The sequence below is a fragment of the Littorina saxatilis genome, linkage group LG15, assembly GCF_037325665.1.
Source record: "Littorina saxatilis isolate snail1 linkage group LG15, US_GU_Lsax_2.0, whole genome shotgun sequence".
NCBI lineage: Eukaryota > Metazoa > Mollusca > Gastropoda > Littorinimorpha > Littorinidae > Littorina > Littorina saxatilis.
This window is the reverse complement of record NC_090259.1, coordinates 36,630,778-36,658,513: the sequence shown is the minus strand read 5'-3', so window position 1 is coordinate 36,658,513 and position 27,736 is coordinate 36,630,778. Positions and strand designations below refer to the sequence as shown.

Genomic DNA, 27,736 nt, shown 5'->3' with positions numbered 1-27,736 from the left:
TTAATGGACTTTGGGGGCATACACATGTTAAACCATTACGAGAAGCGAATCTTGCGTTCGTGTCAATAAAGTCTTATTTAAATTCTTGAGAAAAAACAACAACACATAAGTCGCATGTTTAAAGAAAAAATCAAATCGAATACGCGTTTTCCCTCAATTCTAGCATTTATTTGAACAATGTTTTATTCTTTTTGCTAATCATTAAATGTACATTGATAATTATGAAGTTCAAAACAACAAGCCTACGGCCTATATAACCGAGAATTCATACAAGTATTTTTAAACTAAATGCTTCGATGTCAAAGAATGCACAATGCATAGTTCTGTTTTCCCCCCCAAAAAGATGGGCAGATTTTGTGACGGGAGGGGGATATAGAGTAGAGTGCGGGAGAGGGGTGGGGGGGGGGGGGGGGGAGGGGAGGATGTCTGCGTGCAATTACAGGTGGCCCCGTCTGTGGTATTTGGTTACAGGTGTGTAATTGAAATTGTAATCTTAAGACACTTTACACTGATTGCTTTTCTGAGCCGAGCAACTGCCTAGTTAGGGCTTAAAAGCCTGGTCTTCATTTTGTTCGTGTTGCTTTCCTGGTCCCAAAGTTTTCCAAAGTCGAGTCTCTGTGTTTTCTGTGTGTGTGTCTGTGTGTTTTTCTGTCTGTCTATCTATCTGATTGTGTTTGTGTGTCTGTCTGTCTGTCTGTCTCCCCCCCCTCTCTCTCCCTCTCTCTCCCTCTCTCCCTCTCTCTCTCTCTCTCTCTCTCTCTCTCTCTCTCTCTCTCTCTCTCTCTCTCTCGCTCTCTCGGGATTTAACCTGCGCACGCGATAACACCTCATAACGGATAAGTATATTCACGATATATATCTATGTATTTGGTAGGTAAGACAAGTACTGCACCTGTGTCTATACCTGTGTCTTCTAACGGTCTTCACCACCTCAACCCCCTATCACCACCACCCCACTCAACCCCCAACTACACACAAAACACACCGTATATCTCATATTTCTTCTTCTTCTTCTGCGTTCGTGGGCTGAAACTCCCACGTACACTCGTGTTTTTTGCACGAGTGGAATTTTACGTGTATGACCGTTTTTTACCCCGCCATTTAGGCAGCCATAAGCCGTTTTCGGAGGAAGCATGCTGGGTATTTTCGTGTTTCTATAACCCACCGAACTCTGACATGGATTACAGGATTTTTTCGTGCGCACTTGGTCTTGTGCTTGCGTGTACACACGGGGGGTGTTCGGACACCGAGGAGAGTCTGCACACAAAGTTGACTGAGAAATAAATCTCTCGCCGAACGTGGGGACGAACTCACGCTGACAGCGGCCAACTGGATACAAATCCAGCGCGCTACCGACTGAGCTACATCCCCGTCATATCTCATATCAATGTGTTGTTTGTCGAATAAGCCGAGGGTAATTTTGACGACACAAGCAAGCTTTTAGCGCACGGTATAACTAGCGATCGACTGGCGCATTACGGCGAAGAGGAGACAACTTGTCATCTGCTCCCTGTTTACACGACGCAGGCACGCCCTGTCCTTGTCAATAAGGGTCTGTATCATTACTCCCGACGTAGGCACGCCCTGTCCTTGTCAATAAGGGTCTGTATCATTACTCCCGACGTAGGCACGCCCCGTCCTTGTCAATAAGGGTCTGTATCATTACTCCCGACGTAGGCACGCCCTGTCCTTGTCAATATGGGTCTGTATCATTACTCCCGACGTAGGCACGCCCCGTCCTTGTCAATAAGGGTCTGTATCATTACTCCCGACGTAGGCACGCCCCGTCCTTGTCAATATGGGTCTGTATCATTACTCCCGACGTAGGCACGCCCCGTCCTTGTCAATAAGGGTCTGTATCATTACTCCCGACGTAGGCACGCCCTGTCCTTGTCAATATGGGTCTGAATTATTACTCCCGACGTAGGCACGCCCTGTCCTTGTCAATAAGGGTCTGTATCATTACTCCCGACGTAGGCACGCCCCGTCCTTGTCAATAAGGGTCTGTATCATTACTCCCGACGTAGGCACGCCCCGTCCTTGTCAATAAGGGTCTGTATCATTACTCCCGACGTAGGCACGCCCTGTCCTTGTCAATAAGGGTCTGTATCATTACTCCCGACGTAGGCACGCCCCGTCCTTGTCAATAAGGGTCTGTATCATTACTCCCGACGTAGGCACGCCCCGTCCTTGTCAATAAGGGTCTGTATCATTACTCCCGACGTAGGCACGCCCTGTCCTTGTCAATAAGGGTATGTATCATTACTCCCGACGTAGGCACGCCCCGTCCTTGTCAATATGGGTCTGTATCATTACTCCCGACGTAGGCACGCCCTGTCCTTGTCAATAAGGGTCTGTATCATTACTCCCGACGTAGGCACGCCCTGTCCTTGTCAATAAGGGTCTGTATCATTACTCCCGACGTAGGCACGCCCTGTCCTTGTCAATAAGGGTCTGTATCATTACTCCCGACGTAGGCACGCCCCGTCCTTGTCAATATGAGTCTGTATCATTACTCCCGACGTAGGCACGCCCTGTCCTTGTCAATAAGGGTCTGTATCATTACTCCCGACGTAGGCACGCCCTGTCCTTGTCAATAAGGGTCTGTATCATTACTCCCGACGTAGGCACGCCCCGTCCTTGTCAATAAGGGTCTGTATCATTACTCCCGACGTAGGCACGCCCTGTCCTTGTCAATAAGGGTCTGTATCATTACTCCCGACGTAGGCACGCCCCGTCCTTGTCAATAAGGGTCTGTATCATTACTCTCGACGTAGGCACGCCCCGTCCTTGTCAATAAGGGTCTGTATCATTACTCCCGACGTAGGCACGCCCCGTCCTTGTCAATATGGGTCTGTATCATTACTCCCGACGTAGGTACGCCCTGTCCTTGTCAATAAGGGTCTGTATCATTACTCCCGACGTAGGCACGCCCTGTCCTTGTCAATAAGGGTCTGTATCATTACTCCCGACGTAGGCACGCCCTGTCCTTGTCAATAAGGGTCTGTATCATTACTCCCGACGTAGGCACGCCCTGTCCTTGTCAATAAGGGTCTGTATCATTACTCCCGACGTAGGCACGCCCCGTCCTTGTCAATAAGGGTCTGTATCATTACTCCCGACGTAGGCACGCCCTGTCCTTGTCAATAAGGGTCTGTATCATTACTCCCGACGTAGGCACGCCCCGTCCTTGTCAATAAGGGTCTGTATCATTACTCCCGACGTAGGCACGCCCCGTCCTTGTCAATAAGGGTCTGTATCATTACTCCCGACGTAGGCACGCCCTGTCCTTGTCAATAAGGGTCTGTATCATTACTCCCGACGTAGGCACGCCCCGTCCTTGTCAATAAGGGTCTGTATCATTACTCCCGACGTAGGCACGCCCCGTCCTTGTCAATATGGGTCTGTATCATTACTCCCGACGTAGGCACGCCCTGTCCTTGTCAATAAGGGTATGTATCATTACTCCCGACGTAGGCACGCCCCGTCCTTGTCAATATGGGTCTGTATCATTACTCCCGACGTAGGCACGCCCTGTCCTTGTCAATAAGGGTCTGTATCATTACTCCCGACGTAGGCACGCCCTGTCCTTGTCAATAAGGGTCTGTATCATTACTCCCGACGTAGGCACGCCCTGTCCTTGTCAATAAGGGTCTGTATCATTACTCCCGACGTAGGCACGCCCCGTCCTTGTCAATATGAGTCTGTATCATTACTCCCGACGTAGGCACGCCCTGTCCTTGTCAATAAGGGTCTGTATCATTACTCCCGACGTAGGCACGCCCTGTCCTTGTCAATAAGGGTCTGTATCATTACTCCCGACGTAGGCACGCCCCGTCCTTGTCAATAAGGGTCTGTATCATTACTCCCGACGTAGGCACGCCCTGTCCTTGTCAATAAGGGTCTGTATCATTACTCCCGACGTAGGCACGCCCCGTCCTTGTCAATAAGGGTCTGTATCATTACTCTCGACGTAGGCACGCCCCGTCCTTGTCAATAAGGGTCTGTATCATTACTCCCGACGTAGGCACGCCCCGTCCTTGTCAATATGGGTCTGTATCATTACTCCCGACGTAGGTACGCCCTGTCCTTGTCAATAAGGGTCTGTATCATTACTCCCGACGTAGGCACGCCCTGTCCTTGTCAATAAGGGTCTGTATCATTACTCCCGACGTAGGCACGCCCTGTCCTTGTCAATAAGGGTCTGTATCATTACTCCCGACCTAGGCACGCCCTGTCCTTGTCAATAAGGGTCTGTATCATTACTCCCGACGTAGGCACGCCCCGTCCTTGTCAATAAGGGTCTGTATCATTACTCCCGCGTGTGTCATTACTGCTGGTTGTCTTGTGTGTGTATCTCTTCTTCTCTTCTCATTGACAGGTATTTGTCGGTTCTGATTTGTGGAGAGGGAGAGGGGGGGGAGTATTGGTGTGTGTGTGTGTGTGTTTTTAAGAATGAATGAGAGAGAGAGAGAGAGAGAGAGAGAGAGAGAGAGAGAGAGAGAGAGAGAGAGAGAGAGAGAGAGAGAGAGAGAGAGAGAGAGAGAGAGAGAGAGAGAGAGAGAGAGAGAGAGAGACACGTTTTATATATATAAAAATGTCTCAATATCTCGCCAATGAAACATTCTGATTAACGCCGGGGCCCCAATATTCTTACTATCTTACGTAGAAAATGTCATAAACATGATTACTCTCCATAGAACTACCTTACTTGTACACGTTAGAGAGTGATTGTGCTGCAATGCGCCTGCACATTCTCGGAGGAGAAAGGGTCGCCAAATTACGCTTCTAATTAGTTGGTTAAAACCTCTCCCGCTCCCGCCTGTCTTTTTCCTGGTTCAGCCGCTGAATTTTTGTGTAATAATAATAAATAATGATAGTAATAAACAGCTTTCTATAGCGCAAGTACCAGCAATTCTTTCCAGGCGCTTTTTCTTCATTTCTATGTCCTCGTTCGTTGCAAAGTTAGCCAGAGCGATTTTTCTGTGTGATGACTGTTGGAAATCGGACAGATTTGTTGAGAGCATAAAGTCATTGATCCGTAGCTGGAGATATTTTAATGCCCAGAGAAACAGCTCGCTGTGCTAAGTGCAATTTCCTGTCGGTGCTGAACGGTGATAGGATTTGATTGTTGAGTGTGTCTTCCTGGTTTGGACTTCCTGGAGACACTGGATTTTTGCTGTTTGTTTTGCCTTGTTTCGGGAATGTGTTTTTGTCTGTAGATTATACACTTCTGCTTCTAAACCCGGTGTGTGAAATATAGCGGGTTGTGTGCAAAGAGTCACGCGTGGTAAAACCTTCCCATGTTATTCCTTTTTCTCCAGGGAGTGCCCGGTTGGGGAGTATAGTAGAACCTGTGTTTAGAAGGACACAAAAATTGAATGAAAGGTGGAGCGATTCAGGAAGAAGAAAGATGCTTGGATTTGCCTTGCTTGATAGTACATGTATAACTCACAGAGCAGCAGATTTTTCTGTTTAGTTTCTTTTGACAAGTAGAATATATATATGCAAGAAAAAACCCTCAGCAAACAGAGAGATACACAACGTTCTGTTTTAAAGAAAAACGAAATAGTACAGTGTTTGTGTTCAAATATTACACCGAAATTATTGTCCTTATTGCAAACACAGAAAAACACAGCAGCATAAATGCATACAAATCCTTCTGTTGGCATTCGTTGCTTAGATGTGGTTTCTAATTTGGACATGTGATCTTGTTTTTGAAAACCAATAACAAAAAATAGTTTTATTGTATACATGTTGCGTTGTTGTACTAACAAATGCTTCTTCTTCTTCTTGGCGTTCGCAGAGGTTACACAATCAGTCCAGCACTGGTGATAAATGTTGTCGTTTTCTCCAACTCCTGTCGACTGCCGTATAGTTTGGTCTGCAAGGGAGTTGGTGACGGCCACACTTCTTTTCGTTCCTCATCTAGTAAGGGACATCGCTGTAAGATGTGTTCCGCTGTTTGGTCCTCTTGACCGCAGGCACAGATTGGTGATGGCGCCAGCTTGAACTTTCGGTTCATGTGAGCATTGAGCCTGTTGTGGCCAGTACGCAGCCTGATGAGGTTGACTTGCTGCTCTCTGGACATTGTGTGGTAGTCATCTCTGTTTGTCCTTGGCCTCATCAATGCCTTGATGATTGTCTTCTGCTCACTAAAGCTGACACTGTTTTCAGGTTGGTCTTCCACGGCTCCTTCTTTTGCCAGCTCATCTGCCCTTTCATTTCCTGGTATCCCACAGTGTGCTGGTATCCACTGGAGGACAACTCTTCTGGTTTGTCTGACCATCTGTAATGCTTTGGCCAGCTGTGGGAGTTTGTCGTTCTCTAGGGCCTGAAGGACTGAAAGGGCGTCCGAGAGGAAGACAACTTGGTAGCAAGAGTCTGCGGAGTCCTGAACGAAGGAGGCGGCCTGCATGAGAGCTTCTGCTTCTGCTTTATAGTTTGTGCAGTGTTTGCCAGTGGCAACGCTGGATGTAGCTGTATGTCCCCCAGGGAACTGGATGAGAATGCCTGCACCTCCATTGAGCACGGCGTTAGTTGCTGATCCATCGGTGTATACATGGATCCACGCCTCTTTTGGGTACTGTTCGTCGATCAGGGCTAAGGTGAGTGCCTGTCGAGCTGTGTCATTCTGATCTTCTCCTGAGGTAACATGTGGAACACTGGTGCAGATCTGGATGCCTGGTTTCTCTGTTGCCTTGGGGGTTTCCTCTTCTTCTTGAGTCAGAGGTAGAGTGTTCTGTGGAAGGACTTCCCTGTACTGTCGAGAAAGTCTCTTGCTCTCGTGTACAAAACTGCTCCGTTTAAGCCGGTTCTTGGTGAGGTTGCTCAGTCTGTGCTTCATGGGGTGGTCGGGTAGGCACTTGAGCTTCTCGGCCTGTACCATAGTCTTGGCTTCTCTTCTCTGACAGAGGGGTTGGATGGTGGTAAGCTTCTCCATTTCCTTGATGGGCGTGGATTTCATTGCACCGGTGATGAGTCGGAGGGCCTGGTTTTGCACACGGTCAAGGGTCTGCAGGTTTGTCTTGGCTGAGGTTGACCACGCTGTGGAGCCGTACTCGAGGTGGGGTCTGATTGTTCCCTGGTATACTGTCTTCAGTATCTTCTCGTTCGCTCCCCAGGTGGTACCTGCCAGCTTCCTGAGTATGGCTAGCTTGCGCCGGGCCTTCGTCTCTGCCTGTGCAATGTGTGGTTTCCAGGTCTGCCGTCTATCAAAGGTGACACCAAGGTACGTTGCTTCTTCATCCTCTCTCAGAGGAGTTCCACCAAGCCTAATGGTTCCGGCTTTCTGCTTTGGCGACAGTGTGAATAGGGTGGTGGAGGATTTCTCCTTGTTGATGGAGACGCACCAATCTTCTGCCCATGCGTTCAGCCTATCTGCCGCTTGCTGCATTCTGTAGGTGGCAGTACTTGCGTGCTCCTCCTTGCACCAGATCACAAGGTCGTCTGCGTAGAGAGCAGCTTTGATCCCCTTGGGCATCTCAGACACCAGATCGTCGATGAAGAGAAGGAAGAGTGTGGGGGAGAGGACTCCGCCCTGAGGGACGCCATGACGAAGGAGGAACTTCTTGCTTTTGGTCTGGTCGACGTTAACTCTTGCCCTGCGGTTATAGAGGTAAGAGCGAATCCACTGGTACATGTTGCTGGACACGCCTTTCCTCAGCAGTTTTACAAGGAGTCCATCTTTCCAGACCTTGTCAAAGGCCTTCTGAAGATCTATCCAGGTGACGAAGACCAGCTTCTGTTCCTGAAAGGCATCTTCAACTTCTTGCGCTAGGTAAGTGACCTGATCTTCAGTGCTGCGGAACTGTCGGAATCCAGCTTGTTCAGGGGCGAGGAGGTTCCTGGATTCCAGGTACCACCTGAGGCGCTCGTTCACAATTCTCTCCAAGGTCTTCACAACACAGCTGGTGAGGCTGATTGGGCGATAGCTGGTGGCCTTCTTTGGATCCTTCCCTTTTTTTAAGATGGGGATCATGATCGCTTCTCGCCAGAGTTGTGGTAGCGATCCTTCTTGCCAGCTGCTGTTGAAGACCTCGAGTAGCTTGTTCTCTGCTGCACTACCAAGGTGGGTTAGCATCTCGTTGGTGATGCCGTCTGGGCCAGGGGACTTCTTTGCCTTTGACTTTTTCAGAGCTGAGTGCAGCTCGTGGAGTGTGAGTGGTTGACTCATGGCGTCCACTGTCGACTGTCTGGCAGGTCTCTCTCTTTTCTCTCTTCTTGCTTCTCTCTGTTTCTCGGGGCTAACATGGAGGTTGCTCTCAGCTGCATAGCTTTCAGCAAATTGGTTGGCAGCATGCTTTCCAGTTAGCACCTTCCCGTTCTCTTCTAATGTGATCTTTCCTCTGCTGGTGTTCTCATCATTCAACTGCTTGGTGAGCCTCCAGAGCTTTCTGCCATCCTTCTCAAGGTTCAGAGAGCTTGTTTTCTCTTGCCAGCTTCTCCGTCTTGCCTGTAGCTTCTTTTTGAGAAATTTGGCTTTGGCTTCCTGGAGGCGGATGTTGTTGTTTTGTGACGGGTTGACTTCTGCTTCCCTTCTGGCGTCTGCCAGATCATCATCCAGTTCCTGCAATTCATTGCTCCAGTAGGGCTTATAGTCTCTCCTGGCACCCCTGGGAATGGACTCACGCGCTGCTCTGAGGATGCTCATGTTGAAGTCCTTCGCCACCATGTTGATGTCTCGACCCTCGACTCTGATGTCTTTGGTGAGTTCGCTGGTGCGGTGTCTAAAGAGGAACCAGTTCGCTCTTTTGTAGTTCCACCGTGGGAAGGAAGCTTCAGTGCAGGACTCCATGCCCAGGGTCAAAAAGACTGGCCGATGGTCACTTCCACCTAGCTGTTCTCCGACCTCTCTGCTGGTTAGCTGGTGCATGTCTTCCGTGCAGAAGGCTAGGTCAGGAGTTGATGTAGTGTGCCATCTTCTGGAGTAGAATGTAGGGCAGTCAAAGGGACTGTTCAAAAGGATGAGACCTTTGTCGTCCTGCCAGTTCTCCACCTCTTCTCCTCTCCGATCCAGGTGGTCATATCCCCAACTCTGTGAATGACTGTTGAAGTCACCCACCACGATGAAGTTGGAGGCCTTTGCGGGGATCGTGTCAAGGGCGAGGTGTCTATCATTGGGGCAGTAGAAGTTGACAAGATGGAATTCTGATGTCTTCGTCTGGATTCGAATCACCTGATATTCGGAGTCCTCCATGTGCGTTTCTATCAAACAGGCATTGATGTTGTTCCTGATGAGGGTCAGGATTCCTCCTTTGCTTCGGTCTGTTCTGTCGGACCTAAGGCATTGGTAGCCTCTCACTTTGAAGGACTTTTGTGGTGTCAGGTGCGTCTCCTGAATACAGCAGATGTTGATGTTCTTCTCATGCAGGATATGCTCCAACTCTGTCTTCTTGTTCAGGATACTTTCTGCGTTCCAGTGCATGACCTGAAAAGGTCGCTGCTGACTGGGTTTCTTCCTGGTTGTGGTGGTGCCAGTCACTTTCCTCCCGCGTCCCCTGGCGTGACAAGACGGACGGGAGGGACCTCCAGTAGTTGGGGCTGGGTCCCTTTGAGGCATGGGACCCGACGCTGCTCCACCCTGGGGGGTCCTCAATGGGCGAGCGCCATTTCCATCTGTGCTGGTTGATTGTGTCATCATTTGCGTAAGTGCGTGTACCCGTGGTTTGTTAGAATGCGCCGTGCGGCCCGGGTCCTCCGTCTTCAGCATTCGGGGTTTTCTGTCGGGGTTACCTCACCCTTAGCTCATGGCCCGTACGTCCTACCCTGAGAGCACAGGGGGGAGGATTTGCCGGGATCCCACCCGGAGCCAGTTTGGTCCGCGGCCGCAAGCGGCTGATCTCCATATCTGAAGACCGTTCCCCTATCCGCCACCCGGGGACGCGCTGGGTTGGGGGTGGTCGCCCCACTGAAAATCCCACACTGGGTTAAGAAAGATCAGCCTGTCCCAGCTAACAAATGCTGAATAGAGACATGTATGCAGCATTAGTTATGCATTGTGAAAAGACGGTGAACTTAAATATCACTCCGCCGGGACCGATATACTTGATAGTTTACATTGTTAAACTGCAATTTTATTGTGTAGGTTTTATGGGACTGTGATAAAAAGCATTGATTAGAGACTAGTAGCATCAATCATGCATTGTAAAAAGGCTGTGGGTTCTAATATTACTCCGCCGAGACCAATATACTTGATAGTTTCCTTTTGTTAACTCCAGTTTTATTGTGTAGATTTTACGTGGCTGTAATAAACACGCATTGAATAGAAACATGTATGTATAGCATCAACCGTGCGTTATGAAAAGGCCGTGGATTCTAATATTACTCTGCCGAGACCAATATACTTTATATTATACATTTTTAAAACTCTAGTTTTATTATGTATAGATTCTGTGTGGCTGAAATGGCAAACTGAAAAGACGCATGCAGCATCAACCATATATTGGGAAACGGCCGTGGACTCCACTGAGACCCATAATACCTAATATTATACATTTCTAAACTCTAGTTTATTATTTAGATTTTGTGTGGCTGAATTGACAAACACTGAATAGATACATGCATGCAGCATCATGCGTTGTGAAAAGGCCGTTGACTTTTATATTACTCCGCCGAGACCAATATCCTTCACAGTATGCATTATTTGTTAGCTCTAGTTTATTGTGTGGCTTTTATATGGCTGAAACAACAAGCATTGAAAAGAGACATGTATATGAAGCATCCGCCATGCATCGTAGAGCAGCTTGAGGTTCTAATATTACTTTTCTGCCGGTTTGTTCTTCGGTCCCAGACGATAATCGCCAAGAGTCCAATATAATGCATATAATATCCCCCATGACCATAATATTAATAATATCGTGCTCCAATATGTCTGCGTGTCAGCGCTTGATACTGAAAGTACAACGTTATATTATCACATGAAGAATGGGAACCTCTCATGTTGCGATGAGGTATTGGGCTCCGTGCGCTGTATTAAGCATTTAATTTCACTTTATTAAACACAGAAACTCACGGCGCCTGCCCCGCAGAAAGCAATTACAGCGGCGTGATATGAGTTTTTGCTGTGTGTGTAATAAATGTGATGTCTGACTGGCCCGAGCTGGTGTTGATGTGGCGAGAGAGAGAGAGAGAGAGAGAGAGAGAGTGTGTGTGTGTGTGTGTGTGTGTGTGTGTGTGTGTGTGTGTGTGTGTGTGTGTGTGTGTGTGTGTGTGTGTGTGTGTGTGTGTGTGTGTGTGTGTGTGTGTGTGTGTGTGTGTGTGTGTGTGTGTGTGTGTGTGTGTGTGTGTGTGTGTGTGTGTGTGTGTGTGTGTGTGTGTGTGTGTGTGTGTGTGTGTGTGTGTGTGTGTGTGTGTGTGTGTGTGTGTGTGTGTGTGTGTGTGTGTGTGTGTGTGTGTGTGTGTGTGTGTGTGTGTGTGTGTGTGTGTGTGTGTGTGTGTGTGTGTGTGTGTGTGTGTGTGTGTGTGTGTGTGTGTGTGTGTGCTGTTCCTATTTCGTTTAATCCAACGAAGATATCCTACTCATGAAAGGTGGCCGCAATGGGCTGGCCTCAAAGGTGTCCTAGCTCTCGCCACAGGTACCACTGTACATTTGTAGTAGCGGACGTATACTGTTAAGTCCAAAGTACAGTTGCCCCTCACAGTCAAGAGTATAAAGCAAATGATTTCAGTCTTTTTATATGCCCTTTGTCACGCAAGGAGACGTGCAAGAACGGCTAATACCTTAGTCTCTGCGCTAGCTTTCATCACAGGTTCTACTGTACATTTGTGGCAGCAGAAATCTACTGTTAAGTCCGGTGTACATTGGTCCGCCGCAGTCAAGCGTTTAAAGCAGATAATTGAACTCTTCTCATATTGCCTTAATGAGCCAGAGAGACATGCAATAAGTTAGGATCTGGTGACTGATCGGGTTGCCACTTCGTAGCTTATCGCAGATCCTATCATTTAATTGCATCGCATCGGGCGCAGTCACGGAGTGGATATTGTCCCAATACCAATTAACCCCCGTCATGGGCACGATATATCATTAATCTCCTGGCAGAATTAATAAGCTGGGTGCAGTGTTGTAAGGTTGATGAGACACACTGTGTGTTGAAGGGGGAGGTGTTTGTGTGTATGTCAGTGTGTGTGTGTGTGTGTGTGTGTCATGAGAGAGAGAGGGAGAGAGAGAGAGAGGGAGGGAGAGAGAGAGAGGGAGGGAGAGAGAGAGAGGGAAGGAGAGAGAGAGAGAGAGAGAGAGAGAGGGAGGGAGGGATGATGATGATGAAACTTTATTTCACAATAACATGATTTATAGCTAAAGCTTTCCTTCCTTACTGGCCGCGCATGAACAGCCAGAGACAGAGCGTAACACCACACGGAACACGTCCTCCAAGCACCATTTCATCGTGTAATATTCGCAGCGTATATACATCATTAAAAGCCGGCGTAATATGCCGCGCATTAATACACACAAAGGGTTTTGCAAAGCGCGTATTACCCGCCGCCGCGCCAGCCGGTACCTTATTAGAGGGCCTGAACAGGAGACAATTCATTATCGCATCAATCCATCAAGTGGGCCGCGATACACCAAGCAGGAAACGAATGAGATGGAAACTCGACGCGAAATGTTGTAACCAGTCCAGCTCCGGTTTCAGGGAGCCTTTTCAACCCGTACCCGAGCAGGAAAAAAACACAGTGGCGGAAACAGCTTTTGGATATTGCAAACTGAATGTTGTAAATTGGTTGCAGATAAAGGTTCCCGCTGATCTGCTCTATCTGGTGCGAGAGGCTCACGTGCTGTGTTGGTGTTTATTGCTACTGCCTGTTTTATTAAACCGTCGGACCGGAGGGTCAACTCATTTGACAGTGGGAAGCAATATCAATATTGCTCAGTGAAGTTTGGGGTGATAGGTCCTTTGCAGTAGCGTTACTGTCATCGCCTGCTACCAGGACCAGTGACATATAGTGCGGCATAGAAGTAGAAAATACTGAAAAATACCCAGCGGCTTGTAGTTCCACAGTTACCTCTATGGTTTGAGCAATCAACGGTGAATCGAGTGAGCTGCCCTTGTTTGCTCCTCTTGTTGTCAGCACTGGGTCCATATTTTACCTATATGTGCTGATGACCAATTTAATTTCCTTTGTTGGATCAATAAAATGTTATGAGTTATGAGTTATGAAACAACAGTGTCAGCAATACAGTAATCATGCAGCCAGTTTGCGAAGGCAAGGTAAACAATTTGTTGTTTAAATCCTTGAGGTACCTGAACAAGTTCAACCTCAACAGAACAATAATAAATTGATAGACAGAGATAAACACCCGATTAACTGATTTAGTGAGCCAGGCGGCCGTGCAACCAGTTATGAAAACGACCTAGCTTGGACGTAATATTGCTTGGAAGATAACAGCCAACTAATCTACCAACCGATCGATCAAGCAAGCAAGCAAGCAAGCAATGATGGCTAAAACTAACAAGGTGAAGGTAAAACAGAGACAGAAGACAGCTAGATAAGTGTAGGCAGCCAACACTCAAGTAAGTAACCAAGCAAGCAAGTTAATAAGCAATTAGGGAAAGCTAAAAAGTACATAATTGACACAAAGAGTTGTACGAACCCTCAGATTCGCCTCCAAGGCAGCTGCCCTTGTTGTAGACATCGCATCAGTCTACTCCGAGTGGCTTCCCTTGGCTAATTGGAACTCGTTATATTTACCTCATCACGATGCCTCATTACCGCTACTTTTTTTTTATGGCGGGGCAAAACTGTATTCACTGTGTAATTGGACAGTCGAGACCAATCTGTACATCCTTTGTGTCAATTTCTCCCCACTTGGGTCTATTTTATTAATGTTCATTATACATGGGCGAGGCACAAGGAGAGAAAAAATGCTGACAGAAGATTTGTGTGTGTTTCGAAGTTGTGGTTTATGTGGAATTATTTGATTAGATCTGTGCTCATCTATTAATTATATATTATGCCTTTGGCAATCTGTAGGGCAAGTTATTGGCGACTCGGCACACACATGCCGGGCGATAAATGATGAAAATGAGGCAGCAGGCATGTGGCTTTCCTGATCCAGCTTGTGTTTTCAAGACGTATTTTGTGTGTGTGAGGAAGGCGGGAAACGGCGGCTTTCACAATCATCTCCACCTTTATCAAACCTGGCAATTTTTTTCAGAGGGGACAAACATGATTGAATGTTTGTGTTGAAACCGTTTGGGATAAAAAAAAAAAAAATAAAAAAAAAACTTACTTTGTTCGCTTCTCCTGATGCGCATAATGTTGTACTTCGGGTATATATTTCCGTGCTTCTCTGCGTATTTGTTACATTTCATATCTCATCACATCTAGATTTAGGGTTTATGCTTGCGGTTTTGTGCGCATATGTTTGGATGTATGTATCTATCCGTGACTCTGCCTATCTGTACCAAATGTCATATCTCAACAGGGTTATACATTATTTAGCCCAGTCAGACCCCCCCCCCCCCCCTCCATCACCCTCTCCGAACATCCAACTCTACGGTATAGCTCCAGCATTCTTGCTTACTTACAGGGTGATTATTGGCCGTGCAGAATACGACCAGGCCGCATTGTGGTGCCAACGAGGCCAGAGCGGAAGGGGGACTAGAACTAATTGGCAGTTATGATAGGTAAAAGGGGGCGGGTGTAATTGGTCGCCCTGTACACCGATGGGCGGAAACACTCACACTCTCTAATAGTCACACGCTGTGTTTTTGGCCGCACCGGCCCCAGACGTGCTTTCGCTCTCGTTAAAATTCGCCTAATTGTTGGTTATATGTGTGGGATTGTGGTTGGGGGTAGTGTGTGTGAGTGTGTGTGGGGTGGTGGTGGTGGTGGAAGGTGTTGGTTTTGGGGGGATCGAGGGGAGAGTGTGTGTGTGTGTGTGTGTGTGTGTGTGTGTGCGCTTGAGAGATAGAGACAGAATGTATGGTTGTGTGTGTATCAATGTGTCTATGTTTATATGCATGTGTCTATGTAGACATAGAGACAGAATTTATGTGTGTGTGTGTGTGTGTCTGTGTCTATATACATGTGTCTATGTGTGGTTTCGAAGGGAACTGACATCAGTATAGACGGAAAGCCCTTGAAATAATGAACAGGTGGTTAAACATTAAACGCAATGCAGGTGTCCACATTATTAGCAGTTTTTTTTTTTTTAAAGGCAGAAGATGTGAAGAAGAAAAGTATAATCAAGAAACGCTACTGCGTCGAGAAGAAAGAGGGGTTTGGGGGTAAAGGTAGAGGCAGGAATTGTGTGGATCGGAGTGTTATGAAGAACGGTGCCCTGATTTGATTTTGTGGTTGCTTGAGACGAGAAAATGTTTGATCGTCCTACTTTTCGCATAATAACGTGGTACGAAATTACACGCAAGGAGTTAAAAACTGTTGCATTATATAAGTCGATGAAGCGAATCGTTGCAATGTTTCAGTCCGACAAGTGAAAGAGTTATAGTGCTAAGCATTGTTGTTGCTCGGAAGAGACCGACAAGAGAAGTGTGCGGGTGAAAGGACATATTCAAGACGTTGATTTTAGCTGCACTACCGAAACACACATCCATAAGCTTATTAGTTTAACTTGTTGTATTCCTATGTTGTAGACAAGATTCGACGGCTGTGTAAAAAAAACCCACCCACACAATTTTTTTTTTTTTAATATCCAATGAAACAAAGGAAAAAGGAATCCAGATTACATCCCTTTAAACTTCGGTGGCACAATTTTACAAGAAACTGAAAGTCATAAACATCTTGGTATTATTATTCAGAATAACGGTAAGTGGGAGTTACATATTAAATCTGTTATAGCAAAATGCCGTACGCTAGTAGCTTGCTTACGATCTTATAAATATAGACTAGGCAGAAAAGCTTTAGAAACAATGTATAAATCCTTCATATTGCCACATTTTGATTATGCTGATGTTCTCTGGGACAACTGCCCAAAGGAGTTAGCCACCGAGCTCGAAAGTATTCACTTAGATGCAATTCGAACAATTGTTGGAGCAGTCCGCGGTACAAGCCATCAAAAATTGTACGATGAGTCAGGCTTTATTTCATTACTAGAGAGGCGAAAACGTCATAAATTGATATTATTTCACAAGATCGTTCACCGCAAGGTGCCAAACTACTTATTAGCGATATTGCCACCATTGATATCAACTAATAACCCATATCACCGGCGCAGACCTCTAGACAGGAAAGTTCCATCGTTTAAAACTGAATTATACAGAAACTCATTTCTCCCATCTACTACACAACTCTGGAATTCTTTACCAGACTATATAAAACTTAGTGATTCCCTAAGTGAATTTAAGCACTTTTTGTCAAAAAACGATTTAAGTCCGCCGTGTTATTTTTATTCTGGAGATCGCATGTCACAAATAATTCACTGTAAGCTCAGGTTATATATAAGTGATCTCAATAACGATCTAGTGAGACGTCACGTTGCTACAGATGCATCTTGTGACTGTGGATTCCCGTCCGAATCCGTACAACACTTCATATTCGATTGTCCAAATTATCGCGAAGCACGTCAAGAAACTATACATACCCTCCCTAATCACACAATTCACCTCCCCCACCTTTTAAACGGAGACAGACAGTATTCTTTAGATTTGAACAGGAAAATTTTTTCCACCGTACACTCGTTCATTGAACGTTCAGGCCGCTTTGGGCAAATCAGAATAAATGCTCTACAAGCCGGACAACAACTTTAACTTCTGCACATCTCCTACCCATCCCTCTTCTTTTATTCATCTTCTTTCCCTCCTTCCTTCCTTTACTGTCTTTCTTTATAATCATTATGCAACGTTCATTACGTTATTAATAGATTTGGTTTATTGAGACAATTTTTTCACCCGTTACCGCCTTATGTTGTACTGTCATGCAGGAACACCACTATAAGCTTCTAGCTTGTTGCTGTTTCTGTGAACTTTGTATACATGTCATGATTGTAACCCTTGTTAAAATAAACTTATGTTTAAACCAAACAAAGGAAAAGAAGCGTTGGAAATATAGTAAACTACGGTAAGTGTGAGGTATGTAGACCCAGTCTCCTGGCACCACGAAGAATAGGAAGCATTGAAATTATACGTTTTATTATTGTATCATGTTTGGTTGAATACAAACTTGTTTAAACCAAATGAAAACAAGTCGCGTAAGGCGAAATTACTACATTTAGTCAAGCTGTGGAACTCACAGAATGAAACTGAACGTAGTCCGCCGCTAGTGCAAAAGGCAGTTAAAGTGACGAGCCTGTTTGGCGCGGTAGCGGTTGCGCTGTGCTTCATAGCACGCTTTACTGTACCTCTCTTCGTTTTAACTTTCTGAGCGTGTTTTTAATCCAAACATATCATATCTATATGTTTTTGGAATCAGGAACCGACAAGGAATAAGATGAAATAGTTTTTAAAACGATTTCGGAAATTTAATTTTGATCATAATTTTTATATTTTTAATTTTCAGAGCTTGTTTTTAATCCACATATAACATATGTATATGTTTTTGGAATCAGAAAACGACGAAGAATAAGATGAAATTGTTTTTGGATCGTTTAATAAAAAAAATAATTTTAATTACAAGTTTCCGATTTTTAATGACCAAACTCACTCATTAGTTTTTAAGCCACCAAGCTGAAATGCAATACCAAACCCCGGCCTTTGTCGAAGATTGCTTTGCCAAAATTTCAATCAATTTGATTGAAAAATTAGGGTGTGACAGTGCCGCCTCAACTTTTACAAAAAGCCGGATATGACGTCATTAAAGGTATTTATCGAAAAAATGAAAAAAACGTCCGGGGATATCATACCCAGGAACTCTCATGTCAAATTTCATAAAGATCGGCCCAGTAGTTTAGTCTGAATCGCTCTACACACACACACAGACAGACAGACACACACACACACACACATACACCACGACCCTCGTCTCGATTCCCCCCTCTATGTTAAAACATTTAGTCAAAACTTGACTAAATGTAAAAACGACTTTCATCCTCGGTCATAAAACAATTGTATCCCCTCACCCCAGACCGCTAGGTTTGATTGTAGGGATTGATTTGAAAGTGACTGTGAAGACATTGAAGGGACTGGAGGAACAAATCAGAATGCTGAACGAGTCTCATTCTCTTTCCCTTTCCGTCCTTCAGTCACTGCTTGTTGATGTTCCGTTGCGTTGTGCCAAAGAATACCAAAGACAGATGTTTTAGAAGCCTAATGAGTTTCTGTTTACTTTCAGCCGTGGGAAGGGAAAACTTGTAGAACTTGTCAAAACTCTTTCGATCTACTTTCGTGGCCTTCACTTCACTCTCTCTCCCTGTCTCCCCCTTTCTTTCTATTAGTATAGATCTCTCTCGTTTTCTCTCTCTCTCCCTCCCTGTCTCCCCCTTTCTTTCTATCAGTATAGATCTCTCTCGTTCACTCTCTCTCTCCCTGTCTCCCCCTTTCTTTCTATCAGTATAGATCTCTCTCGTTCTCTCTCGCTCCCTGTCTCCCCCTTTCTTTCTATCAGTATAGATCTCTCTCGTTCTCTCTCTCTCCCTGTCTCCCCCTTTCTTTCTATCAGTATAGATCTCTCTCGTTCTCTCTCTCTTCCTGTCTCCCCCTTTCTTTCTATCAGTATAGATCTCTCTCGTTCTCTCTCTCTCCCCGTCTCCCCCTCTCTTTCTATCAGTATAGATCTCTCTCGTTCTCTCTCTCTCCCTGTCTCCCCCTTTCTTTCTATCAGTATAGATCTCTCTCGTTCACTCTCTCTCCCTGTCTCCCCCTTTCTTTCTATTAGTATAGATCTCTCTCGTTCTCTCTCTCTCCCTGTCTCCCCCTTTCTTTCTATCAGTATAGATCTCTCTCGTTCTCTCTCTCTCTCTCTCTCTCTCTCTCTCCCTGTCTCCCCCCTTTCTTTCTATCAGTATAGATCTCTCTCGTTCACTCTCTCTCGGACCTTAAAGTGTAACTAAACAAGCAAAAAGGAAAAAAATCGTTCAGCAACCTTTACACTTTGATATGAAAAAGGGCATCAAACACTGTCGAACTGCGAAAAATTTTATTTTTTTCTCTCACTCTGCCACTGTTTAACGGACATGTGAAGTGCGCGCCAGGAACGACAATCTTCTTAGTTTACCTGATTAATGCCCTTAATTTTTGGTTCTGGTACTTTCAGTTCCGGCTGTTGTCATTAATCTACCAAAATAAAAGATCAAACGGAGTTTTCGATTTTTATTTCATGGTTCAGAAAAATATTGCTTATTTTCTGAAGTCAATCGTTTTAGCGAATCTTTCTTTGATTCTTAAAAGTCATTTCATATTTTTGAAAAATAGTTAACGGTTAGTAATTACCAATATATCGTAAACAAATATATCGATAGGTTTTGGTAAGAAGACGTAGGTGCGATGAATGTGGAACCAGTATTTTTGTGGTAAGTAAGGATGCATTTCTTTGCTGTCAGCACATTTACAATGCACATTTAATCTGTTTAGCAACATAAACGAAAGCATGGTACAGTGCCGCTTGTTTGTGGCCTATCTTTTCGCGGCAGATGCGTAACAATTAGGGTCTCAGTTGGAAAAAGCTGCTCGGAACCAGAGCAGATTTGGCTTGGGTTCTTTGAGTGTGAATGATCGACGAGTGGCTTGACATTTTTAACGAATCATTACTGTAGCCTACTTGAAACCATCATCTGTTTCTGAATTTGTCATCAGTTATGATTGAGCAGTCTCATAGGAATCGTCCATAAAATTTTAAACAGAAAAAGGGCAGACGATTCTGAATCACACAGGCTGCTGTACAAAATCAGATCTAAAACGATATTTTGAACTACGACGTCTGCGTAAATGCCCTGTGACGAAATACCTTGTCCTGGTATACACATCAGCTTCTATTGGGAAGATAAGTATTTTTATATTAATCACAAATGCAAGATTAGAAATAGTTCTGAAGATCGCCTTTGATTTCAGTTTCAGCGGCAAACTTGCAGATCTGTCCAAAGCGGCATCGTTTCATGGTTGAAACTTGAATAATCCCAAATAGATCTGAGTGGGGGTAAGTTTTATAGTATTTCAATTTTTTACGGCAGTTTTATTTAAAGATAGTTTAGTGGAGACAGAGACATACAATGAAATGTCTCTGGTGAAGACTACAGTTATATATATATGAATTTTTTGTTGTAATATTAAAATGATTGTTCTTTATTTGCACAATTGAATAATTTGTATTTATGTGTTTGCAGATGACGGCATACTGAGTGCTCCAAGAAAATACGCCTGCTGGCATTTTGTGTCTTTTCCGAAGACGTCGAGGCATGCAGAAGTCACGGTCCTGGCCACACACACACAATGACATGAACAAGAAATGATATTTTTTTCATGGGCATATCCAGTATTAAAACTTTATTACCATGCAAACGCAACGATCAGAATTTAGAGAGGGTTATCGGTCACACACACACACACACACACTGGGCGGATCCGGGCTGAGGGGGGGGGGGGGGGGGGTCCGGACCACCCCCACCCCCTCTCTCTAGCCTAAAAACTAAAAGAAGAAATAAATAATTTGAAAATAAAGACAAACTGATGGCTCAGATTGCTCCATTTTCCTTGATTTTTATCAACATTTTCCTGGAGGGGGGGGATGCCCCCGAACCCCCCCCCCCCCCCCCCCCCCCCCTAGGAGCCGGCCTTTGTATTCTAAGTGACGATTTTGGAAAGAAGTTGGCTAATTAGTTTGCTCAGGTTGCGCCAGATCGATCAATTGTCCTTGTTTTGATTCACATTTTGCTTCTTATATTTACTTTTTTGGAAGGTGTATTAGGGGTTGTTTCTTGGCTCAGATTGATCCATTTTCCTTGTTTTTATCAACATTTGTCGGACCCCTCCAAGGAGGTTCGAACGCTTCGCGTCTTCAACTAAACGCTTCGCGTCGTCGAATTGTTCCTAAAAGAAATTTGGAAACTCCCCCTTAAAAATGATGTACACACACAAACACACACAAACACACACAAATAGAGAAGTAATAAATGGACACAGTTTTTCTTTATTTAAATTACAATCAGATGTGGTCGTAGAACAGGCACTGTAAACAAAACCTAGTATGATATACCACTTGTGTGATGTTTTGGTCAATATCTTTATTTTCCTTTCAGAAATACATTGGCGTTTTGAATGTCAAGGGAAGTGATACAAATGCTGCAGCGGGCTATCAAGAAAGCGAACGCGAAGGCAAACAAGGTAAATATCTACTTCTGACATTAGTTTACTTATTAAACAGGTACCTAGGTTTATGTGAAGCACTACACATGACGTATTTCCACAAAAGACTTGCAGAGAATCATGTGATGCCAATGACAGGTAAGGACATGTGGTAATACATACTACGTTTTGGAACCAGGGAAAATGCAGCACAAATTATTTATCAACCAAATTGATTGACTTGTGCACCATGACACAAGTTTTCTTTGATCCATAAAAGGTCTTTCGCCAGAAAAATTGCTCTGAACATCAAGTACCCTGCAAGTTGTCACATATTTACATTATTGAAATAAAAAGAAAACACACCAGTAACCAGGTTAGGTACGTTAATATCTATAATCAATATCTCGGCACGTTACTGCCTTCTTCGGGATGGTAAGTTGAACATTATTGAACAAAATAATCGGTTTAGATTGTATACTTTGATTCCTGAACGAAGAAGCAGAGGTACTGCATACAACTAGGACTGTAAGATCAGCTTTTGCCTGAAACACACACACACACACAAAACAACAGGATTTTTAACAAACTTATAAAATTAATGCAATGTCATTGTATGAAGCCAGAACAATCACTAACTTACATAGTTGATAACACAATTACCCATCACTGAACAATAAATCGAAGTCGGGTGCATTCAATGACCAAAGCAGTAAAGGCTTTGAAAAAACCCTCATCACAAAACATCCCCCCCCCCAAAAAAAAAAAAAACCAATAAAATAAATAAAATAAAACAGGTTGTGTATATAGCGCAGTAAACACCATGCAGGTACAAGCAAAGATTTGACAGTGATTATCCTTGTTACGAAGCATTAGTATGACAGCTTTTTATGGGAGCATGTGACATGACATGACATATGACATAACATATTAGACCTGGGGGAACATAGACCTTGGGGAACACCGGGCGCCTCCCCTTTTTATATAGCACACATTTTCTAGTTTTAATCTCTCTATCTCTTTCTCTCTCTCTCTCTCTCTCTCTCTCTCTCTCTCTCTCTCTCTCTCTCTCTCTCTCTCTCTCTCTCTCTCTCTCTCTCTCTCTCTCTCTCTCTCTCTCTCTCTCTCTCTCTCTCTCTCTCTCTCTCTGGAAAGTAATTTATTGACCTGTTGGTTATTTGCGTTTGTATACACATTGGTGATTCGTAAACTATGTTGAAAGAGATTGTCAAACAATATTATATGGGGTGTCTTAAAAAAAAAAATTGTATATCAACAAAATCTGTCATTATTATCAGGCACACGGTTTTAACAAAGTTATGTCACGGAATGCAACATAAGTGGCTTAAAAAGTCGTGTTTTTGTGTGTGCAGGATATTCGCTAGGACAGGACCTCAAGCTGAACCAGCACAACAGCGATGTATTCTTCCATGGCTTCCACAAAAGTCTTCCACCTATAGCGGGCATTGCATACTTTTAAAAAATTCTTTTGACCAATTATCCCTCTGTTCCCAAGTGAAACATGGAACAATTCTGGACAAATGCGAGGACGTTAACTTCAAAAAAAAAAAGTTTTTTATCATTTTACTTATCATTAAATTTGTTACCATTATGCAGGAAAAATGTAGAATAAAACCAGGAGAGCTTTCGGTAGAAGATATTTCCTGTGTCAAAAGTTAATGCTTATTCTGATTGATGGGTGCTCCAAACTAAGTTATTTTGACTGCCTTATTCGAATTCATTTCCAAGACAGGGCTGAGAAGTGGAGAAGCTTAGGAGAGTATCGTAAAAATTGTCTGGGTGTTTAAGCAAAACTTTCGAATGTCAGATTTTACTTTAGAGATTTTAAATACTGTTAACTGACAGAAATGCTATAACTTCTACACCAATTGACTGGATAACTTCATATTCAGCATACATAAACTTGATTTTATGCATGTGCAGTTCACAAAGTGGCAAATTTGTAGGTTAAATGATCTTAACTTTTGCGTCACCAATGACACCAACGCTTTCGTGTCTGAGGAACTGCATGCTTTCTTCAGGTCATCGATAGCCTGGGGGTTGAAGGGGATGTTTTTACATACTCAGACATTCAAAATAATCAAAAAGGTAAAAGCCTGAATTAGGTAAAAATGGCTACCGCTCAATGTCAAAACTCGTTCTGTTTAGTCGACCCCCGAATTTGGAGAAAAAAATTAAAATTGCACAAAAGTCAGACCATTCAATTTACAAAATTGCCACTTACTGGAAAGGCAGAACATAAACTGAAGTTAATGAATACCATATATAAAATAATGTGTTCAACAGATGCAGAAGTAATTTGCATGGTTGTGGGTGTCATATTTAGGGGGGTCAACCCTGTAGAAGAGACGATTTTCTTTAATTATCAATCCGTTATATATTTTGTTATGCATACAAGATTAACATTGACAAATACTTCAAGACTTCTCATTGATCTTAGTAAATGGTTTGGTTTTTTTTTGTTACTGACTGATTCACCTTCTATTCACTTTACTCTACATAAGTCACGACAAGAAAAGCAAGGGAGGTAATTTCTTCGGAAGAGGTAATTCTCTCCCCTCAGAACGATTGTCGTAGTTTGTTTGATTTTTTCCCTTCTACTTCTAGTATTATTTAAAATAAATGTCTTTACATCTTGATGTGAAAGGCGCAGTACCCCCCTCCCCCCAGGATGTTAAATTCTAGGTTGTGTCCATGCAAAATCCTGATCGTAGTCAAGATCCGAGTTGGTGAACCAACCTTTTTTTATGCAACTGTGCCTCTTTATGCAACTCAATTAGACATACTTTGCAATCCATAATTGCACGAAACTAAGTACAGGAAATACGTTGTTGTCGTGTTTTTAATATTACATAATGAAATAAAAAATTTCACAACTGGTTTCGTGTTGGGCTTTCTCTCTCTGTCTGAATCTAATAATTACTTCCTTCTGAGGCCTGAAATGTGTTGCAGGCATTGTTCGGCTTACATTTATTGTTACAATTTTTGTGGATATGTTATTAAGTGTGTCTGTGTTTCTATCATTCGTTATCAGTGTGGTTAAAAAAAAATTAAAAAAGCACACGTCAAAGTAATTTACCCTTCATCATTATCAAAACATGCAGATACAGGTAATAAATATTTGTGATACTTTAAACAAATACAATGTGGTTTTTTTGCGTCTTTTCTTTTTTCAGATTAAACACACATCGTATTTGTTCAAACGTGTATATTCTGCACTTTCTAATACCCTGCATGGATCTCCAAATCAAGAATAATGAAAAGTCGTCTAATAGCCCTGCATCATTCACACGAACATGATACTGTAGAAGCTTGCATGCACCCAGGCTCGCTGTCTTCGGCTAAAAGAGCTTACCGTTGGATCTTCGCTCAGACAAATGTAGCCGTCTTGTCCACTTGCTCCTGTCGCATAGATCTGCAATGTGCAACATCATCTTTGATTAATAAGTCTGAGGCACAGACAAACACACACGCGCGCACATTTGCGAGCGAATGCACGTCAGTCTATTCAATCAAACAGTATAAAAACATACCACAGACGTGGTGGTGGAAACTGGACATTCGCCGTATAACAAACTCAAGAGATTCATTTGTGTGTGTATGTTTAATCAAAAGTTCATCTTGAGCACATTCAGTCTGTATACGTAACAGGACCCATCCCGTAAAAACTTCGAACAGATCTATTAAATTCTGAAATCCTTGACAAGGTTGTTTTCCAATCATCTGTATCTGACCGAAGTAATAAAAAATTCAGCCAGTACAAGCATCTAGTCTACCCCCTCACACGACAATACATATGTGGCGAAAAAAGGAATCGAGAGGGGGGCGGGGGAGACAAAGAATACATTAGATCCAGAAATAATTCCACTTCATCATTCCAAACTTCAAGTGTTAAGTGATCGGATACTGTAGTAAAGATACGTGCTTAGTATCACAACTGAAAATACAAGCCCTAGGGTTTTAAATCAAGGAAACAATTACAGTTAAGGAAAGATCAACAGAAATGTCGAGAACATGTAAAATATTGTACTTACAATCCGTTTCAGCATGCTCTTCGAATAATAATCTCCCAGTCAGCCTCGTGCTTACAATTTCGACAGGATGTTGCCTCTCACGCTGAGCCAGTACATTTGGAGTGAATTCAAAGGCCAGAGATGCAGTACAAGCACATTAGTTAGATCCAATTCATTTACATTACTACCTTGCCCAATATATGGCTATTTCTGTTGGTAACATCCCGCATGTGGCAAGCAGGGCTTGTTGCCGACTCTGCTGGGACAGGCAGCAGACGATTTTATTTAGGAACCAAATTCTGATTGGTTAAAACATAAAACCGGAACTCAAAGTACCACTTGTTCTTTGGAAGTACCAAATCAAGAAAAGATAATCAGGTAAATCTGAAATGGGTTCAACACTTTTAAAAAATCGTAGTAAATCAGAAAACACAGTAAACGTTGGAAAAATCGTCCAGTTTCGCTTCTAGAGGTCTATACTTGGACAAAACATAAAGCAATTCAGTAAAGCTGACACTTCAAAATGTCTGTTTAGTTACACTTTAACATTCGACACTGGCTAGCGCTTTTCTACGCAATTCTTCCATTTTGATTGAGTGTGGTTCCTCCCGCATTCTTCCTCCACAGTTACCTTGACCACTCGTTTACAGTTACAGTCACTGCGATGGACAGACAGACAGACGCCTACATGCCACCTCACCCCCCCCCCCCCTCCCCCGACACACACACACGCGCGCGCGCAATCCTTCACACATAGCGACTCTCCCCGTCTCTAACGTGCCAACTCTTTTCGCTCCTCCCTCTCTCCTCCCCATAGATTCTGTTGCCTGTGCTCCATCCCAAACCCCCTATCCCCCTCAAGCTCCCCCCCCCACCCCTAGTTTCCCTGTCCCTGCAAACACACACTGTTGCCTCTGTCATCCCTTCAACCCCAAATCAGTCAGCAGTCAAAAGAGTGTTTTCTTCACGGAAGCATGCCGAACAAACAAATTCAACACATTGTCAAGAAAAGCCAGTTCCAAATTTCCGTCCAATTAGTGCTAATGAGGTGAGGGAGAGAATCGGGCAGCTAGAGTAGCGGCCCTTGCGAATAATACGGAGCATATTGCTCCACTGTGACTGGTTGGCGTGAAGCGGTGGTATTGACGAGAGAGAGAGGAGAGAGAGAGAGAGAGAGAGAGAGAGAGAGAGAGAGAGAGAGAGAGAGAGAGAGAGAGATTTCAATATAATCAAATTTGCCTAGTTTTGAGACAAGCTTTGCTTTTTTCACGTCCTCTTATTATGGACGGGGTTGTGTTGACCCCATCAAGGTCATCACTTGTTCTTATGAGGCTGGTTTGGATTTGGATGTGGATCACAATTTCTCATCCACTCAGGACCTGCAAGAAACCCGACTAAAGTCTCGTTTGGAATTTGAGGTGAAATGTTAGTGTTGTCGGGTAGCTTTTTTTAATTGTACCCCCCAGGTCCTCAACGTGTAATACATCAAGGAGTTGCATTCGTTTAGGTATGCACAAGACTCGACTGAAAAGGAGAATTCAAATATAAAATGTGGGGTTTCAAAAACATGTTGAAGCATTCCCATGTTAGGGGCAGTAGTCATTTGAGTTGCTGTTGATGAAGTGAGTTGTTATGGATGAAGTGTTTAATGGCTCTTTGGTCACGTGCAGTCTTTGATTTCTACTACCCTGGAGTTGTTGGGGGCGAGAGGCTTGTCTTGCTGGGCTTGTCGTCTAGAGTGGTCGAGCCATGATGGCTTTTAGTGGCTGCACAATTCTGTTTGATTTTTACCACTTGAGGTTTCGAGAAGCTTTTGTTGGTTCCCCCAACCACCTCACAGCTAATGGCATCACTCGGTTTGCGACACTTCAGACTGTGTACTGTTTGCTAGTATTTCGTTCGCGTCAATCGTTTTGCATTAAGGCCCAACATGATCTGAGTTTTAACTGTTAGTTAAATAAGGTTTTCTTATGTTTGCTTTTTTACTTTGTTGTTGTTGTTGTTGTAAAGGTTCACAGTGGCAAGGAGAGCTGGTAAGGGGTGTTACGTGTTGGTGGAATAAAGAGGTGTTGTGAAATAAGGAAATGCTGCATTTAACGCTGTTCCAAAGTAAATTGAAGATTGGGATGGGTTTGAGGGATGGGGTGCTCTCTCTCTCTTTTCTCTTTCTCTGGGTCTGTGTCTCTCTCTCTTTTCTCTTTCTCTGGGTCTGTCTCTCTCTTCTTTGTCTGTCTCTCACTCACTCCCCCCTCCCTCTAATCTCTGTCAGTATGTCTGTCTGTCTATCTCTATCTGTGTGTCAGTCTCTCCCCCCTCTCTCTTTCTCTCTTTCCCAAACTACAGTTTACACGTTTTCCATATGGGAATAAACCCCCCTCCCTGTGCCTGCCCTCTCTCCCCCTCTTCTTGCCCCCCCCCCCTCCTTTTTGTCAAAAGCGATAATAATTGAATGTATGCACAGCCAACAGTAACACCTTGCGCCTCGCACAATTAACTATTGAATGCAGCTGCAACTGGCTTGGAAAA

General features: G+C 44.0%; 1 protein-coding gene and 1 long non-coding RNA gene across 2 annotated transcripts in view; both read left to right on the top strand.

Moving 5' to 3' along the window:
* The window catches only part of LOC138949219 (LIM domain transcription factor LMO4.1-like), a 107,914-nt gene that overhangs the window by 15,336 nt on the left and 64,842 nt on the right, over positions 1 to 27,736 (top strand). The window lies entirely within an intron of this gene.
* LOC138949218 (uncharacterized) lies at positions 20,671 to 24,077 on the top strand. The gene is made up of 2 exons (XR_011450199.1): positions 20,671 to 21,215; positions 22,550 to 24,077. It is a non-coding gene; the product is annotated as an uncharacterized lncRNA (long non-coding RNA).